The sequence below is a fragment of the Eptesicus fuscus genome, chromosome 21, assembly GCF_027574615.1.
Source record: "Eptesicus fuscus isolate TK198812 chromosome 21, DD_ASM_mEF_20220401, whole genome shotgun sequence".
NCBI lineage: Eukaryota > Metazoa > Chordata > Mammalia > Chiroptera > Vespertilionidae > Eptesicus > Eptesicus fuscus.
This window is the reverse complement of record NC_072493.1, coordinates 12,254,250-12,260,930: the sequence shown is the minus strand read 5'-3', so window position 1 is coordinate 12,260,930 and position 6,681 is coordinate 12,254,250.

Sequence of the window (6,681 nt, the reverse complement as noted above, 5' to 3'; positions counted from 1 at the left end):
CTCAGAGATGCAGATTGAAATATTTACAGGGGAAATGACATGTTATTTGGGATTTTGCTTTAAAATGTTCTGGAAAAAAACAACACACCCAAAACAACATCCGTGGGCTACACACTTGAAGGAATGTCCAAAATCCAAAACACTGACACACCAAATGCTTAGGATGTGGTGCAACAGGAACGCTCACTCATTCATTGTTGGTGAGAATGCAAATGGTGCAGCCACTTTGGAAGACAGTGGCAATCTCTTACAAAAGCAAACATACTCTTACCATACAGCCCAGCAATTCTGCCCCTGGGTATTTACCCAAAGGACCCGAAAGCCTACATCCACGGAAACCTGCACGTGGATGTTTATAGCAGTTTTATTAATAATTGCCAAAAGTTGGAAGCAACCAAGATATCCTTTAATAGGTGAATAGATAAATTGTGATACCCTCAGACAATGGAAAATCAAGCAGCAGTAAAAAGAAACCGGCTATCAAGCCATGAAAAGACATAGAGGAAGCTTACATGCATGTTACTAAGTGAAAGAAGCCAATCGGAAAAGCCTATAATATGACATTCTGGAAAAGGCAAAACTGGCCACAGTAAGATCAGTGGTTGAGACCTGGCCCGTTTGGCTCAGTGGTTGGAGCATTGGCCTGCAGACTAAAGGGTCCCGGGTTCGATTCTGGTCAAGGACATGAACCTCGGTTGCAGGATTGATCCCCAGGCCCGGGTTAGGGTACGTGCCGGAGGGTACCAATTGGTGTGTCTCACTCACATTGATGTTTCTCTCTCTGTCTCTCCACCTCCCTTCCACTCTGTCTAAAAGTCAATGGAAAAAATATCCTCAGGCCAAGACCGGTTTGGCTCAGTGGATAGAGCGTCGGCCTGCGGACTGAAGGGTCCCGGGTTCGATTCCGGTCAGGGGCATGTACCTTGGTTGCGGGCACATCCCCAGTGGGCAGCTGATCAGGAGGCAGCTGATCGATGTTTCTCTCTCATTGATGTTTCTAACTCTCTATCCCTCTCTCTTCCTCTCTGTAAAAAATAAATAAAATATATTTAAAAAAAAATATCCTCAGGTGAGGAGTAACAAAATAAATAAAACAGCAGTGGTTGGCAGCAGTGAGGGGAGGGAGGACAAAGGGGTAGATGGAGCACAGAGAATTTTTAGGGTAGTGAAGCGACTCCGTATGATACTGTAGTGGTAGTATACATTTGTCCAAACCCGCAGAACATACACCACCAATGAATCAGTGTCGGTTCATCAAGTCTAACAAATGTACTACTATGGTCGGGGATGTTGGTCTTGGGGGGAGGCTATATATGTATGGGGCTGGGGATATATTGGAAATCTGTATCTTCCCCTCAAATTTGCAGTGAAGCTAACACTGTTTTTTTTAAATAGTCTTAGTTTTTTAAAAACGCAGGGGTGAAAAGATGCAACAAGATTTGGTGCAATTACAAAGTTTTCAAATTATAAAAGTTACAAAAAATACTGCTGAAGCTAGATGGTAGATACTCGATGTTTCATTATAGTCAAATGTATACCATAGACATGGTATACATTTGACTATTTTCTTTGCTTTGTGTTTGAAATAGGCGTGTTTTTTGCAGACGTAAGTGGCTGTCAGTTGAGCAGGAGGCAGAGGGGCATACTCAGTCCCCTCCCCTGTGTGTTGGCAGGCGGCGGCCCTGCAGAGGTGCCAGGAGCCCCCAGGAGCAGATAGAACCCAGCAATCAAGCTCCTTGGGAGCCAGATCTGACTGCAGCCCCTAGCAATTCCATTTCCCCCTGGGATTCCTCCCTCTATAGCTGTGGGGTTGGGCTCCTCCCAGCAGAGCCTGGGGCAGAAGTGGCCCTCCCAGTCTGAGAACCAATTTTACTGCCTTTGGTCTGGAGATGAAAAAGATAGGACTGCCAGAGGGATTAATCATTAGCCCCTGGCTGAGCCGGCTCCTGGACACCGGACGTGAAAGCCCTTCGGAGACACACCTTCAACCAGGAAGCCTGGCGTTCCTCATCCCAAGGAAGGGTGCCCGGTTAGCACCAGCGGTAGGGACTGTCATCCACCTGGAGGGGCACTGGCAAGGCCTCTCTGGTCCACATTTCCTTTCCCCGTTGATGCCTGAACTTCCACCATTTACATTGGACAGGCCCTCAAATGGATCTCAGCGCCAAGATTTTGATTTTTCTTGCCCCCATGTGAGAAGCTTATGAAAGCAATGAAACTCACCACCTGCACCGAGGGGTTTGCATACAATTTCAGGGTTCCATGGGCACCCCCCCTCCCCGCAACTCCCTCCCCCCCCCCCCAGTCCACCCACTGACCAGGTTAACAACCCTGGGTGGAGTTTAATGGCTCCTGAGGATTTATTCTTTGAGAGAAGCACACTCCAGAGCCCTCTTTAAAATGCAAATGACCCTGGGAGGGTTGAAAAGACTAACCAGTCAGTGTGAACATTTTTCCAAGCTGAGGCCATAGATAGCCTCAGAGACTTTAATGGTGGGGGTGGGGTGGGGAAAGGAGGGCCTGAGGGTGGAGAGGCTTCCTGGGGACTCACAGTGTGGCTTAGAACTGGGAAGGGAATGTACTGAGCCGAGTGCGGAAAGCCAACTTTAGGGCACTTACAGCACCCCCCACCCCCCCACACCCCCGGCCCAGCTAGTGGCAGAACAAGAATTTGAACCCTCCACCAGCTCCAGACTAAAGGCCATCCTGTTAGAACTAAGGCGAGCCCCCAAAATCAAGGGTCCTGGTAGAACACAAAGCATACTCGGGAGCCAGACAGCAAGGCAAATACCTTTACTCCTGCAGGAGGGCGCGCAGGCACAGGGAGCCGGTGGTGCGCTCATAGCCCTCCTCTTGAGTTTCCGGATCATCGCCATCGACCAGGAGACTATGTTCATTCTAATCAAGACTTGGAAGGGAAATAAGTTGGAACCCTCCAGGGAAGGACCCTACCTTGTCTTGCTTACGGTGGAGACTGCTGTTCGAACTGCAGAACGAGGTTGGAGCCATCTCTCATGGGTTAAGGGCGGACCATCAGCTTCTCCGGGTGGACACCTCCACCTGGACAGCCGTACCAGCCCCTTGAAATTAATGCTGAAAACTGTGAGGCTGGGTTCGATTTGCTTTAGGGATCTGGAATTGCAGGGGCTTATAATGTGGGTTGGAGAAATGTGTACAATTCAGATCATGCTTATCCAGTTAAGTTATGGGTTGCAGATAACTTGAATGACTTGGATATTTCAGCCTTTAGGCCAAAAGATTGGCTAGGACTAGACTTAGGAGTAGATGTCACAGGACAAGATCCCCTAGGCCAGTGGTCGGCAAATTCATTAGCCAACAGAGCCAAATACCAACAGTACAACAATTGAAATTTCTTTTGAGAGCCGAAAACCGACTTCTGTGCATGGGCCACGTGATAGAGCCAAATTACCGTGCTGCCCCTCCCTGTAGACTGCAAGAATGTAACAGTTGCATGTACCTGCCAATAGGAATGTAGAGAGATGGACTCAGTCCACTTTAGGCAAGAACAATTGAAATTTCTTTTGAGAGCCGAAAACCGACTTCTGTGCATGGGCCACGAAGTTTCAATCGCATTGTACGTGCATGCCCACACGTGGTATTTTGTGGAAGAGCCTCACTCAAGGGGCCAAAGAGCCGCATGTGGCTCAGGAGGCGCAGTTTGCCGACCACTGCCCTAGGCCACTGCCACCACCATGCAAATAGAAGCAGGATATAAGGGAACGAATGCCTGGGTGGAATGGACTAAATGTTCTGTACACTGCCCTGAATAAAAGCGACCGTTACGTTTGTGTGGCTGGAAGGCTAGAGGCCCAAGTGATCCCACTTTCGTTCGGATGGACCTCAGACAGTAACAGGATGGAATGTGTGCTTGCCCTATATCAGGAGGAAACCACCTGGGGAAATACTTCCTGTAAGACTCTCGCCCTGTTGTTCCCATCCAACAGAGGTAAAGAGCAGGGATTCCCCCAAACGATCTGGCCCCTGTCTTCCGACATAAACTATACCTCATGCCTCTCCAGGGGGAGAACAGTACTCAGAGTTTATGGGAAATTTATCCGGATGCGTAAATGGCCAAGTATCCTCACAAGCCCATCATGCTGCACTGTGGATACCCCTTGCAGATGTCTGGTGGTGTTTATTGTCAGGGACCATTGCTTGCGGCCTTGCCCAGCAGTTGGAGCGGAACTTGCGCTCGGATACAATTGGCTACCCCCTTTCACTTTGGCAAACCGTAAACCTCTTTCAAAGGACAGACAGACCAGGAAGAAGAGAGAGATCCAGGGGGCTCCTTGGATCCCCATATTTACACAGATCCCATTGGGCACTCTTCCTAAATCTAGTGCCAAATGAGTTTTAAGGCTGGAAATCAGATTGCTGCAGGATTTGAATCTGTCCTGTGCTGGCGGTCCACTGCAAACAAGAATGCGGTTGGGTTAATGACCTGTACTATAACCTGCAAAGGGTTGTTAACTATACTCAAGATGCAGTTCAAGGTATAGCTGAACAACTAGAGGCCACCAGCAGGATGACGTGGGAGAAGAGATTGGCCTCGGATAGGATTCTGGCAGAAAAGGAGGAGTTTGTGTAATGTTCTACACTCATCCCTGACAACACAGCTCCAGACAGGACCTTCACGAAGGCCCTGCAGGGGTTAACAACTCTAGCTAGTGAGTTAGCTGAGAACCTGGGATTGAGGATCCTTTCTCTGATTTAGCAATGGTTCGGAGAATGGAAGGGAATGACAGTAGTGGATGTTCTATCATCCCATGTATGAGGGGTCTTTTTTTTTTTAATATATTTTATTGATTTTTTACAGAGAGGAAGAGAAAGGGACAGAGAGTTAGAAACATCGATGTGAGAGAAACATCGATCAGCTGCCTCTTGCACACCCCCTATAGGGGATGTGCCCGCAACCAAGGTACATGCCCTTGACCGGAATCGAACCTGGGACCCTTGAGTCTGCAGGCTGACGCTCTATCCACTGAGCCAAACCGGTTTCGGCATGTATGAGGGGTCTTATCTAAAGGTTAATGGAAACCGCATTGACCAAACAGCAAAACAGTCTTCTCCTAGACACTGCAGAGCATGGAAGTCATGTTAGCCGAGTTTGAAGAAAAGAGTTAAATAAAGAAAAGGGGGGGCACTGTGAGAATAAACAAATCATCTTCTCTGTCAAAGAAGGGAGTTTAGGCAGCCTTCAGTTTGGCCCACGTGACTTGCAGCTCCCCTGGGGGCCGCCATTTTCAAATGGCAAAGGTCAACCCCCTCCCCCTTTAAATTAGCCAATCTCGCAAGACTGGGAGCCTAAGCTCTTCCAATCAAGAGTGAGGCACAGATCACGTGCCTCAGGGATAAAATCCTGAGTGGACCGCCCGCCCGCTCAGTGTGCGTGTGCTCCCAGACCCTGTGCTGCACACCCTCCTGCAGGAGTAAGGTATTGGCCTGCTGTCGGGCTCCCGAGTATGCTTTGTGTTCTACCAGGACCCCTGATCTTGGGGGCTCGCCTTATTTCTAACAGTTGAGAGAGGTCAGCCCTTCATGATCAATTTCATGGAACTTGGAGAAATTCTTGCTGAGAAGTCTGAAGACAAGCATCTCTCCGGACCTGTCCACACTGCCCCTAATTGTTTTCTAAAATCCTTTTTATTGAATTATCAGAGTGTAATGGAAGAGTCGATGAGAGTCACTGAGAAGTTACAAGGCCAAGGCTTGCTGGGCGGAGGAAAACAAAGCCCTAACAGCTCCCTGGGCTGAGTGATGGTATAAAATATGTATTTTTACATAACTGGGCAAAAAAAAAAATAAACGAACAAGGCCGCCCCATGGGGACAACGCCTCTTTCTGTATTTCCATTATCTTGTTTAATGCACAGTCCAGTCCAGCAGGAGCCTCAGTGGGAAGGGAATACTGGAGCCTTTTCCCTCCGAGCCTCCTGGTAGGTGAAGAGGCAGAGAGAGCCAAGATGCAGAAATCCAAACGGCCTGGGCGTGTGCTCAGAAACCCATTAAAACGAAGGGGCAGATGGGGAACGCCATTAAAACTGAGGGGACAGACAGGTTGAGGGGGACTGAGTTGACCCCAAACAGTCTTGCTCTGAGACATTGCTTCTCTTCTGGGGCTGAAAAAGTAGCTTCAGTGGACTCAGCTTTACCGTTAAGCTCCTCTGGGTGAACTATTGTAAACATGGCCTTCCCCATGTGGAAGGGGGAAAGGGGGTGGCCCTTTCCAAAAACAACCTCCACCCCAAACATTTACGGGGCCCTTGCTACTAGGGGCCAAGCACTCTGCTAAGTGATTTTCTTGCATTATCTCCCATCAGCCCATCTGTAGAGATGAGAACACAGACTCGTCAAGGTCACACAGTTAGTCAGCAGCTGACTCCACACTGTGTTGTGGTTCTGACCATGTTTGGAGAGTGAAGGGAATGATGGTGCTCTTGAAACCACGCAGGTGCGGCTGGCCCCTGAATAACATTTGCATGTCTATTCTTTTCGTGATCCTAAAATTATTTTATTGGGGACAGAATTCTCTAGAGAAGGGTATGTGGCGATGGGGTGGTGTTAAGAGACCCAGTCTGGGGATCAGGAGATCTCAGGTTCCAGTCTTGGCTTTGACATTGATTTGCTATGGGACATTGAGAGTTATTTGCAAATAACAGGT